General features: G+C 41.3%; 1 pseudogene; it reads left to right on the top strand.

Moving 5' to 3' along the window:
- The first annotated feature begins 10352 nt into the window (after positions 1–10352).
- Positions 10353–11489, top strand: LOC138836787 (large ribosomal subunit protein uL10 pseudogene; annotated as a pseudogene).
- Positions 11490–12840: the final 1351 nt, after the last annotated feature.

Below are 12840 nucleotides of genomic sequence, written 5' to 3'. Positions count from 1 at the left end.
AACTCAGTACCTGACACCTTTACTCATTGGCTAGCACTGTACCAACTCCAATCCCTAGGTTGTCTCTTACATATGGTAATCATGACTGCTTCTACTAGGTAAGGGGAGTAGGCATGAAAGGCTCCATTTGCCAGATGGAGAAGCTGAGGTTCAGATGGCTTAAATGGTAGACTCCTGCCAAACCTAGTAAGTTACACAGCAGCCTTTTCATCCTGATATTGGCTTGCACTAGACAGTCTCAGTGAATGGAGTCTATCACTGACCAGTGGCCAAGACAAGTTCTGCTGTTTACCTCTTAAAGACCTGTCAAATTGTATTTGTACTAAGTGATGTGTGATAGAAATGGAATGATGTGGGTGAATGTCCTTCTTTGGGAGATCAAAAGCAGTTGCCTCAGTTGCAAAGACATTTGATTTTTAACAGACATTCTATTTTTGTGGCGATTTGCTCTTTATTTTTGAGACAGGCTGTTGGTGTGTAGTTTAGACTGTCCTGGAGCAATCTAGCCTTCTGCCTTCTTCGCCATAGTGCTGAGATTTCAGTCATGCATCACCATGCCTGACTGCATTCTGCTTTTTAATGAGGCCCACCCTAATTTAGGAGATCTTAACTAATGTCTTAAATATATCTTAAAGACCATTCATTTCTTTAGCAGAAGTATTGAAGTTTTGAGAGTAGAGTCTCAGGACATCCTTAGTGGAAAGGCAGCTTTCACATATCTCAGCCTTGAATTCATATCACATAGGAAGGTTGCTTACTTTGCAGAACCTGAAGAAATCTCTAGAGAGCTGTCTGCATCTCCCCAAGTGCTTGCTCAAGCAACTATTATTGGAACTAACCTTCAGGAATACTAATAACATTCTAGAGTGATGCTTATAAACATGGATTTTGAAAGAACTTCCGGTCATTGCTCTATGTTTTGAGAAATCTTGTCTTGGGAATGAAGGAAACACTGCTGGAAATAATGTTGACAATGCAGAACCCTGAAAACATCTCCCAGTTCATACACATGCCACAACAAATCACAGAGTGTATATTAATTACCCAGAACAAATTATTATAAACTGGATAGCTTTAAAAATAGAGGGCTGGGGATGTAGCTGTGGTGGAGCACTTGCCTAGCATACATGAGGCCCTAGGTACCACTCTTGGCATAGGAAGGGATGAAGAGAAAGCTAGAGAGGGGGCAGGACCATTCTCCCTCTGGAGGCTCTAGGGGAGGATCCTTTCTTGCTTCTTCCAGTTTATGGTAGCTACTGGCAATTGTTGGCATTCTTTGATTAATCATCACTTGTCTTTGAGGCCTTTTTCCCTACATATATCCCTGTCTTCTCTCATCTTATGACACTGGCGGTTGTATTTCCTGTTAGAATCATCTCTTTAACCTCATTCAAATCTTTTTTTTTTTTTGTCGGTTATTAGGCCTGAATTCTGAGCCCGGATGCTGTTCCTCAGCCACCTTCCCAGCCCAGATATTATATATTATACAAGCTAAATACTACACTAGTAATATGAAACTATGATTTAGTTTCTAGTATTTTAGTATAATACGATGAATCAGTTTTCAAATTATTATGCATATTATTACAAACTTGGAGAAAAGAGTTTGAAAGCTCATTGTAAAATTAAAGGATTAATGTTTAAGGAAATAAAAATGCTAATTATCTTGATTCGATTATTATACATTGTATCTACATATCACAATGTACCCATAAATATGTACAATTATGTGTCAATTGTGAAGGAAAAAAGTCAATAAAGCAAAAACTAAAAAAAAAAAGAAGGAAAGAAAGAAAGAGAGAAAGAAAAAAGAGACTGTTGAGTGTCAGTGACTGACACTTGTAATCCTAGCTACTCAGGAAGTGTGAAGAGAACAGACCCACTGGAGATAGTGACCAGTCTCTGCCATCCATAAAACTAGCTACCTGAGAAAATTCTCAAAAGATTTGAATGATGGGCTAAGAAAGTAGCTCAGTGGTAGAGTGCTTGCCTTGCGTGCATGAGGTCCTGGGTTCAATTCCTCAGCACCACATAAGCAAAAAGAAAAAAGCCAGAAGTGGCACTGTGGCTCAAGTGGTAGAGCATTAGCCTTGAGCTGAAGAGCTGAGGGACAGCGCTCAGGCCCAGAGTTCAGGCCCCATGACCGGACCCCCTCCCAAAAGTAATGTATAATATCTAACTCTCTTTTGGCTGAGGTGGGTAGAGGTCTCTTTTTCTTCACTATTATCTAGAATTTTAACATGTCTAATGTTGCTTTACAAATACATATATATGTATATATATATGTATATATATACACACATATATAATTTTTTTCCTGGTCCTAGGCTTTGAACTTTGAGGCTGGGCACTGTCTCTAAGCTCTTTTTGTTCAAGGCTAATACTCTACCACTTGAGCTACAGCACTTCCAGCTTTTTTCTGTGATTAATTGAAGATGAAGATCCTCAGACTTTCCTGCGTAGTCTGTATTCAAACTGTGATCCTCAGACCTCAGCTTCCTGAGTAGCTAGGATTACAGGCATGAGCCCCTAGCCCCTGCTTTACAAATATTTTTATTCCAACCAGGAAAATGCAAACTTGTATATCTTAGTTGCGGAGACATGTATAGAAATTATTTCTTAGACACCCTGAAAGTATTTCCCAATTAATTTAGAGACAGTTATGTGCTTTGCATTTTTTAAATTGTTATTATAGAGGGTTACAGTTATATGTCAGGCTTTTGTTGTGCCATTCCTGGGGCTTGAACTCAGAGCTTGGGTGCAGTCCCTGAACTTCTTTGCTCAAGGAAAGTGCTTTACTTTCAGCCACAGCACCACTCCTGGGTTTTTTTGAGTAGTTTATTGGTGATGGGAGACTCATAGTCTTTCCTCCTTGGGCTAGTTTCAAACTACAATCCTCAGATTTCAGCCTCCTAAGGAGTTAGGATTATAGACACATACCGCAGGTACCTGGCCAACAGCCTCTTTCTTTAACATAAGCATTTTACTTTGGGGCCAGATACAATTATCAAAATAAAATGCAGTCACTGTGCCAATCCTTCCAAAGTATCTCAAGCCAAGAAATCATGCAGAAAGGGTTCTTAGCATTGTTACCTGGCTCAAATGACAGACCTGTCCATTACCCCTCCATATTTTAAGATATACTTACATTTTGACAAAGAGCTTTCATCTAAAATATATTATTTCCACTGAATCCAAGCATACTTGGAGTCTATATTTATACAGTTTATTTTATAACAAGGTGCTAGGTATACAGTATCCCAGAGCTCACATATGTAAATAAATCAATGCCAGATTCTATCTTAAATCTTAATAGGTTATTAGCCTCATGATTTTTTAAACTTCTTAATAAAAATGGTTTTCCACTTATTTTACTTATATTTTGCTGATTATACTGTGTTAATAAAATATATTTTTCCTAATTTTTTGTATGGATTTTTTTTCTCATCAAGAGTCATGTGATATATTGGTGCCATCTTACCTGGTAGTCCCGTGTCATCTTTGGATAAGATACAAGAAGACTTCAAGTTTCTGGTCAGCCAGAGCTCTCATCCCTACTCAGTTTGAAGTAAATATAGAAGCCTGATCTCCACCTATGAGCTTTTCTTAAGATTAAAGGACTGAAGTCATTTAGGGGAAAAGGAAGCAGTACAGATCAGGGAAAATGAAGCAGGGGAAAAAGTAGTGAGGAGTTTAGAGACAAACACTGTATTAGTGGGTACCTCTATTAGAAACACAGAAGCACTACCATTTTTGCTTTAGCTTTATACTCCATAAACAGTACTAGTAAAAAGAAAAAAAGAAAAGCATGTATCTCCTTGTCACACTACTTGCTTATTCAAAATAATTAATGTGTGTGCTGGGAACTGAGCAAGAATGTCTTAAAGAAACACATTTACCCTGGAAAAACAAGCACTTGGGAAATGACTCCTCTAGGCACAAAACATGCTTTAAATACTTTAAATTTCAAGGGAAGACACCCTTCTTAAAAGGCATAGATGGCAGAATCCATCCTTTCTTTGAAGGGATGCTAGGCATCAAGGACCAAAGTTTAGTTAACAGGCTAACCTCAAAATTTCTGGCCTAGTTAATAAGACAGTGTAACAGTAGGAATGACAAAATATACTAGCTGTGAGATCAAAAGGAAATACTCATCCTAAGGTAAATTTGAGCCAACTTCCAACCTACTTTTTTTTAACCAAAATATCTGTGATATTAAAACACTCATTGCACCTGATATCACGTGTTTGCACTCACATCAGGTCCTGTACTATTTTTCTCTTTGTTTCGCTCATAAATTATCTTGGTCTCTACCGCTGTGGATCCTAAAATTCCTTTCTGGCACAATACCAAGACTTGATTCTTAAGGGTAAGACAGAGGCTCCTCCCTTTTGTACACCTTGACGGATCATTGGTCATTGAATACCACACCAAAGAATATTGAGAGGTTATTCCTTGTTGTTGTTGTTTTTAATGTACTTGATGATTTTTTTGTTTCTTCTGTATGTTCTTCCCCCTATGGTATATCCCCTGTTGTCACTGTATTTGACTTTGGTACTCTGTACCTTGTATGTACATTTATCTAATTTGGGGAGGGGAAGGGGAATAACAAAATGCTGAAACAAGGACACAGGATGACCCATTGCAACAATGATGCTCACAAGAAACTATTTTGGAAATGAATTTACAACTTTGGCAAGATGGGGGGGGGTGGGGGAGGTCGGGGAGGGAAGGGATAGTAGGAAAAAAACAAAGGAGGAGTAACAATGTTTGACAAGAACTGTACTCATTACCTTACTCATGTAACTGTAACCCTTCTGTACAGCATCTTGACAATAAAATAAAAATTAAAAAAAACATTAAGCATGGGGTTGAACAACCTTTCTTTTTTTTCTTTTTCAGACCTTTCCTTTTTTAGTGTTCTCAGAAATAAGTGCCTTTTCAGTGTCCTCAGTAAATGGTGCTGGCAAAATTGGTTTAACACCAGTAGAAAACTAAAGCTAGATCCTTATATGTCACCCTGCACCAGAATCAACTCCAGAAAGATCAAAGACCTCAAAATCAAAGCAGACACCCTGAAAACATCACAGAAAGGAATAGGAGAAACTCTAGGGCTCCTTGGCACAGGCCAAAATTTTCTTAATAGAGACCCAGAAACACAACAAATCAAAGAAAGGTTGGACAAATGTAACTGCATGAAGCTGCAGAGCTTCTGCATGGCAAAGGACATAGCTAGCAAGATCAATAGAAAGCCCATAGATTGGAAGAAGATCTTCACTAGCCATACAACAGACAAGGGTCTCATATCTAAAATATACCTGGAACTCAAAAAATTAAATCCCCCAACAAATCTTCAAAGAAACAACTGCCCAATAAATAATGGGCTAAAAACTTAAAGAGAAACTTCTTTGAAGAGGAAAGAAGGATGACCAATAGATACATGAAGAAATGCTCAACTTCTCTGGCCATAAAAGAAATGCAAAACAAAACAACATTGAGATTCTACCTCATCCAGTTAGAATGGCTATAATCAAGAACTCTAATAACAACAGATGCTGGAGGGGATTGGCCAAAAGGGAAGCCTACTGCATTGTTGGTGGGAGTATAAACTTGTTCAACCACTTTGGAAGGCAGTATGGAGGTTCCTCAAAAGACTCCACATAGAGCTCAGGTATGATCCAGCAATCCCACTTTTGGGCTTTTACCCAAATGATCACAAACAAGGCCATAGTAAAGCTACCAGCACACCTATGTTTATTGCAAGCTAAGATATGGAAACAACCCAGATGCTCCTCAGTAGATGAATGGATCAAGAAAATGTGGTATCTATATACAATGGAATTCTATGCCTCCATCAGAAAGAATGACATTGCCCCATTTGTTAGGAAATGGAAAGACTTGGAAGAAATTATATTAAGTGAAGTAAGCCAGGCCCAAAGAAACATAGGTCCCATGGTTTCCCTTATTTGCAATAACTAGTATATGTCTAGGATAATCTTACCAGACAAGTAGAAAAAGTCAAAAGCTTTGTACATATGACCATATAAGATGGTGCTAAGCAAAATGAACCCCAAGATAGGGACTCAAGCATTTTTTTCTTTCTTGCTATTGTTTTTAATGTATTTATAATGTACCATGTGATTTTTTTGTTTCTTTTGTATGTTCTTCCTCCATGGTATAACCCCTGTTTTCACTGTATTTGATTCCTGTGCCCTGAATCTTGTATATATATTTGTCTAATTTGGGGAGGGGAAGGGAAATAACAAAATGCTAAAATAAGGATACAAGTTGACCCATTGTAACAATGAGATGTACAAGACACTATGTTGAAAACGAACTTTACAACTTGTGGGGGGAGGGAGGAGTTGGGGAGGTGGGGAGGAAAGGGATGGTAGGGGAAAAACAAAGAAGGAGGTACCAATGCTCGATAGGTAACATAGTCATTACCTTACTAATGTAACTGTAACCCCTCTGTGCAGTATTTTTTTTTTTACAAATATATATATAAAGAATTAAGTATCTTTTGAAAACTCAAAAACCCTCAGGAACTTGAACTTGGTTTAAATTGATCTAGTGGACCATTTAGTTTCTCCTTTCTTTGTTAACCAGGATGGAAACATTCTGATAGTTTCCTCCTGCAAAGTGAGAATAAATTGTGATTTAAAAAAATAAGTGCTTTCTGGGTGCCCATGGCTCACACCTGTAATCCTAGCTACTCACGAGGCTGAGATCTGAGGACGGTGGTTCAAAGTCAGCTCAGGCAGGAAAGTCTGTGAGACTCTTACCTCCAATTAACCCTGAAAAAAAACAGAAGTTGTACTGTGGCTCAAGTGACAGAGCTCTAGCCTTGAGTTGAAGAACTGAGGGACAGTGCCCAGGCCCAGAGTTCAAGCCCCACAACCAAAAACAACAACAAAAAGAATACATGCTTTCTTACATTCTTACTCTAAAAAAAAAGTTTCAACATTAAATAAATGTTCAGAAAAAAATGACCCTTCCAAGTTCTCATCTCCCAGCTCCTTCCACAAGAAGGTAATCCCCACCATCAGTGTCTTAATAGTCTTCCAGGATTTTTTGCTTGTGATTCTCTCTTCACCAAAAAATGCAGAAGTAGAGTTGTGACTCAAGTGGCAGAGTGCTCAGGCCTTGAGTTTAAGCCCCAAGATTGGCACCTAAAAAAAAAAAAGCAGAAGGACAGTTCCCAGCTGTTAAGTTTCCTACCATTTAGATGCTAAGTTACAAGAGCTGGGAGACCTAACATGTGACAGCTAAAACTGTTCTCTCCTTTGAAATGATAGCTGTAAACATTCCATGAATGGTTATAGTAAGATGAGAAGTTTATCTAAGGAAATGCAACCCTAAAGCTCACCAGTTGTTCCTAAGTTTCAGGTAGGCCCCCAAACATCTCCATATTTTATTTTATTTTTTGTTGGTTGTGGGGCTTGAACTCAGGGTCTGGGTGCTGTCTCTGAACCTCTTTGTGCTTAAGGCTGGCATTTTACCACTTGAGCTACAATATGACTTCCTGTTTTTGAGTGGTTAATTGGAGATAACAGTCTCACGGGAACTTTTCTGCCTGGGCTGGCTTCAAAGCACAATCCTCAGATCTCAGCCTCTTGAGTAGCTAGGATTACAGCTGTTAGCCACCAGCGCCCAGCTTCCATTTTTTTTTTTTTTTTTTTTTTTGGTCTGGTCATGGGGCCTGAACTCTGGGCCTGGGTGCTGTCCCTCAGCTCTTCAGCTCAAGGCTAATGCTCTACCACTTGAGCCACTTCTGCCTTTTTTTTCTTTTTGCTTATGTGGTGTTGAGGAATTGAACCCAGGGCCTCATGCATGCAAGGCAAATGCTCTACCACTGAGCCACCTTTCCAGCCCCATATTTTATAATAATAACTAGCACTCATCTTGGCCACCAAGAACCATGGTCTAATGTTTGGGATTTGCTAGATGACATGACTATATATATTTTCATAGCACAGAAAAGTAAAGAGAGCAGTTAACAGCTGCCATTTTTGAGTGTTTAACTCCCATTTGTGCACGGAGAGCAGGAATTGTTTCTCTTTTCCTATTTCTTCTTACTTTAATTATTATACTAAAATAAATCTTTGCTAAAATTTCCACCTTATAAGACTCTCCTTTTCTTTTTTATTTTCCCTCAGTTGTGGGGATTGACCTCTGGGCCTGGGCGCTGTCCCTGAGCTCCTTTTGCTCAAGGCTAGTGCTGTACCACTTAAGCCACAGTGCCACTTCCAGAATTTTCTGAGCAGGGAGTCTCACAGGCTTTCCTGCCCAGGCTGGCTTTGAACCACCAGCCTCAGATGGTATCTTCCTCAGTAGCTAAGATAATAGGTGTGAGCTACTGCCATCCAACTGAGACTCTCCTTTTTGTGAGACATCCTAGAATGCTTTTCATGTATAGATCTGAAGAACTTGTGAATCTCTGTGAAAGCTGGGAAGTTGAGGGAAGCTCTCATCCATTTTCCTATGACATAACCATAGTTATAGTCATTCTATAACCAACACATTCCCAGACAGTTTTTATCTGTGTGTGTGTGTGTGTGTGTGTGTGTGTGTATGTGTGTCTATGTGTGTATGTGTGTGTTTCTGGTTTCCTAACAATGTTTCTGTGTTTATCTTTTAAATATTTATGCCTGCCTCCCCCTTTTTTCTCCAGCCCCCTCCACAACTCCCCACTCTCTGTTCTCTTCTTTCCACCGGGAAACATAGCAAAACACTGATTTCCCCCTTCTTCTGAGGGTGTTTTGGGAACCTGTTCTATCCCAATACATAAGGCTCTGACTTGTTCTTTTTAATGGTTGCATAGTCTACCTCAAGGCCTCAAACCCAGACATTTTGGTGATTTGTTTTCCATCTGTTCTGCTCTGAAGTTTGTCATTATACAGATTACCCCTGGCAGTTTCTGGATCAGCCAGGCACTACATGCCTATTCCATCTGCCCAGAGTTGATTTGTGGGCCCAATAGATTATGAGCTCACAGGGGACAGGGATTCAGATAACCATAGCCGGATCTTTCACTACAAGGAAATATGCTCTGCAAATAGCAAATGCAAAGAGAACTTGGTACAAAGTTTGCCTCCAGCAGCTTCCAGCAACACATGAAGGAACTCCCCATGAAAAAGTATACCTTTGATTAGGGAGAATGGAGTGCCTGAGGGACGAGCTGCATACTTGAAAGGCTGCTCTGGGGTCTATGGCAACAGCCCTCTGTATTTGGTTTCACTGATACAGGGTTGTTCTGGAATTTCCTCCCTCAACACCCTTCAGAGAACGTTTTGAAAATCATGTGGGCAACCATCAATGGGGCAAGAAAGTCAGTTGTGTTTATTCATGGCTGCATTTAACAATCAAGCCATTCTTGGGCTGGGAGCAAGGGAGAAGACAGTCTTGTGCCAAACATTTTCTATAGCAGAGCTTAGTCAAGCCACAAAGAAGGGCTGGGTCCTGTCTGCCTTGAGCCATCTCCAAGGTCTGTGTAAGGAGCTGACTTCCTCTGTGTAGGCAGAGTGGCAGCAGCTGTTGGTTGTGGTGAACACTGGCTGTCTCCATAGCAACCACTGTGAACACGACTTTGGAAATATGGGAATGGCCTTTGGGTCCTCTAGCTGGCTACCATCATGCCTGTGGCTTTTAATTGGCCCCTTGAGTACCAGCAGGGCTGGGAAGCAGGTGTGACTCCTGAGTCAGCCCCCAGTTTGTGACCCTAGAGTTTACAAACCTAAGGGAGAGGCCAGGTGGCTTTGTGCAGCTCTTCTGAAATGACAAAGGGATCGATGCTGTGTGTCTGAAAGGTCTAAGCTGAAGGAGAGAGCTTTGTTTAGTGTGTGATTTATTTTCTTGGTGGTAGGCTTTAGAGACTGTCTAGTTTTTATGTTTGTTTTGTTACAAACTAAGTCGTTATAGGGAAAATGGCCACCTAGTTATGGGTAGTATTTTGGTGCTTGTTTGATACTGCTAGGTACAAGTCCAATTTAAAGACAAAACCCCTGAGAATTATAAGTTACAGGCAACTTTTGTGGTGTGGATCTGATTTCAGGGTGTCCCCATAGGCTTGTGTGCTGAAAGCTTGGATCTCAGCTGTCAGTGCTGGGAAGTGGTGGGACCATTAAAAGGTGGGGGGAAGCTAGGCATGGTGGCTGATGCCTGTAATCCTACCTATTCAGGAAGTCAGGATCTTAGGATCCCAGTTCAAAGCCAGTTCAAGCAGTAAAGTCCATGAGATTCTTATCTCCAATTAGCTATCAAAAAGCCAGCAGTGCTTCTTTTGCCAGGCATCTTCGTGAGAGTGACCTCGTCTTTAAACCCTACATGGCAATCCCTGCCACACCGTCGTGATGCCCAGGGAAGACTGGGCAACCTGGAAGTCCAACTACTTCCTTAAGATCATCCAACTTCTGGATGATTATCCAAAATGCTTCATTGTGGGAGCAGACAATGTGGGGTCCAAGCAGATGCAGCAGATCTGCATGTCCCTTGGAGGGAAGGCTGTGGTGCTGACGGGCAAGAACACCATGATGCGCAAGGCCATCTGAGGGCACCTGGAAAACAACCCAGCTCCGCAGAAGTCAGTCATTGTCCCCTGGCAGCACTGTCCTCCCTTCCGAAGCCCTTCTCTTTTTTTCTGGGGAAGAATTGTGCTTTCAGGTGATAGTGTCCTATAAATTTCTCTTTGCAGACTGCTGCCTCATATCCGCAGGACTGTAGGCTTTGTGTTCACCAAGGAGGACCTAACTGAGATCAGGGACATGCTGCTGGCCAATAAAGTACCTGCTGCTGCCTGTGCTGGTGCCATTGCCCCATGTGAAGTCACTGTGCCAGCTCAAAACACTGTTCTGGGGCCTGAGAAGACTTCCTTCTTCCAGGCTCTGGGCATCACCACCAAGATCTCCAGATCACCATTGGAATTCTGAGTGATGTGCAGCTGATAAAGATGGGAGACAAAGTGGGAGCCAGTGAAGCCACACTGCTGAACAAGCTGAACATCTCTCCCTTCTCCTTTGGGCTATCATCCAGCAGGTGTTTGACAATGGCAGCATCTACAACCCCGAAGTGCTTGACATCACTGAGGATGTTCCGCATTCTCGCTTCCTGGAGGGTGTGTGCAACATAGCCAGTGTCTGTCTGCAGATCGGTTACCCAACTGTGGCCTCCATTCCTCATTCTATCATCAGTGGGTACAAGCGGGTCCTGGCTTTATCTGTGGAGACTGACTACACTTTCACACTTGCTGAAAAGGTCAAGGCCTTCTTGACTGATCCATCTGCCTTTGTGGCTGCTGCTCCTGTGGCTGCTGCCACCACTGCTGCTCCTGCTGCCGCCATGGCCCCAGCCAAGGCTGAAGCCAAGGAAGAGTCGGAAGAATCAGATGAGGATATGGGATTTGGTCTTTTTGACTAATTTCCCAGAAGCAATCAACTCAGATTTATTTGCAAAACCAAATAAAGGCTTACTACTTTCTCTTAAAAAAAAAAGCCAGCAGTGGCTCAAGTGGTACAGCATCAGCCTTGAACTAAAAAACTAAGGGACAGCATCCTGAGTTCAAGCTCCAGTACTGGTACAGTACCACTGGCATGTCTTTCCCTGAACTGATGAAAATATTCCCCTCAAATAAATTCCAGCTTTCAACAGTCAATGTTTATAATGGTAGCACAGATTGAGCATCGCTAATCCAAAATTCCCAAATCCCAAATGCTCTAAAACTGAGTGTTTGCCTGACACCAAAAGTGGAAAATTCCACATCTGACATGTGATGTGTGACAGCCAAAACACAGGTGCATTGAAAATACCATATAAAATGTTAGGCCCTGTGTACAAGGTGTAAATAGAACACAGATGCATTTTGGTCTTATTTAAAAGATATCTCATTATCAATATACAAAGATTCCAAAGTCTAAGAACAACAGATATCAGAGTCACTTCTGGTCCCAGCCATTTCAGATAAGGGATATTCAACTTGTATGTTACAATTTCCAGCCATCAATGTACAGGTACCCATTGTAGAACACATTTGGCTTTGGGAAGGTAAGGGGGGGCACAGAAATGGAGGGACAAAGGGTGAAAAAATGCAGCATTGGTACTAGACATCATATTGAAAATGAATTGTACAACTTATGGGTGGGTATGGGAGGGAAAAACTGGGAGAGAGTGAGGATAGGGATGACGTTGTCCAAAATGATGTGTATTATTGGTGGGCGCTGGTGGCTCATGCCTGTAATCCTAATTGTTCAGAAGGCTGAGATCTGAGGATTGTGGTTTGAAGCCAGCCCAGGTAGGAAAGTCTCCACGAGATTCTTTTTTTTTTTAATTGTGAAAATATTGTACAGAGGGGTTACAATTACATGGGCAAGATAATGAGTACATTTATTTTTTTAATTTAATTTAATTTTATTTGTGAACATACTGTACAGAGGAGTTACAATTACATGGGCAGGATAATGCGTACATTTCTTACCAAGCATTGCAGCCTCCTCCTGTGTGAGTACATTTCTTATCAAGCATTGTAGCCTCCTCCTTTGTTTCCCCTTCCCATCCCTTCCCATCCTCCCCCAATCCCCCCACCCAATCCTCCCCACTCCCCACTCCCCGCCCTCCCACCAAAGTTGTAAAGTTCGTTTTCAACATAAGGACTTGTACATCTCATTGTTGCAATGGGTCCACCTGTATCCCTATTTAAACGATTTGTTTTTGCCCTTCCCCTCCACAAATTATACCATTATACTGACATCAAATACAGTGAAAGCAGGGGTTATACCATGGGGGAGGGACATACAAAGCCACCTTCCGGTGGCTCAACCGTAGAGTGTGTCCTTGCATGCATAAGGC

Source organism: Dipodomys merriami, unplaced genomic scaffold (assembly GCF_024711535.1).
Source record: "Dipodomys merriami isolate MVZ:Mamm:240054 unplaced genomic scaffold, mDipMer1.0.p SCAF_26, whole genome shotgun sequence".
Lineage (NCBI taxonomy): Eukaryota > Metazoa > Chordata > Mammalia > Rodentia > Heteromyidae > Dipodomys > Dipodomys merriami.
This window is presented reverse-complemented; position numbering and strand designations above follow the sequence as displayed.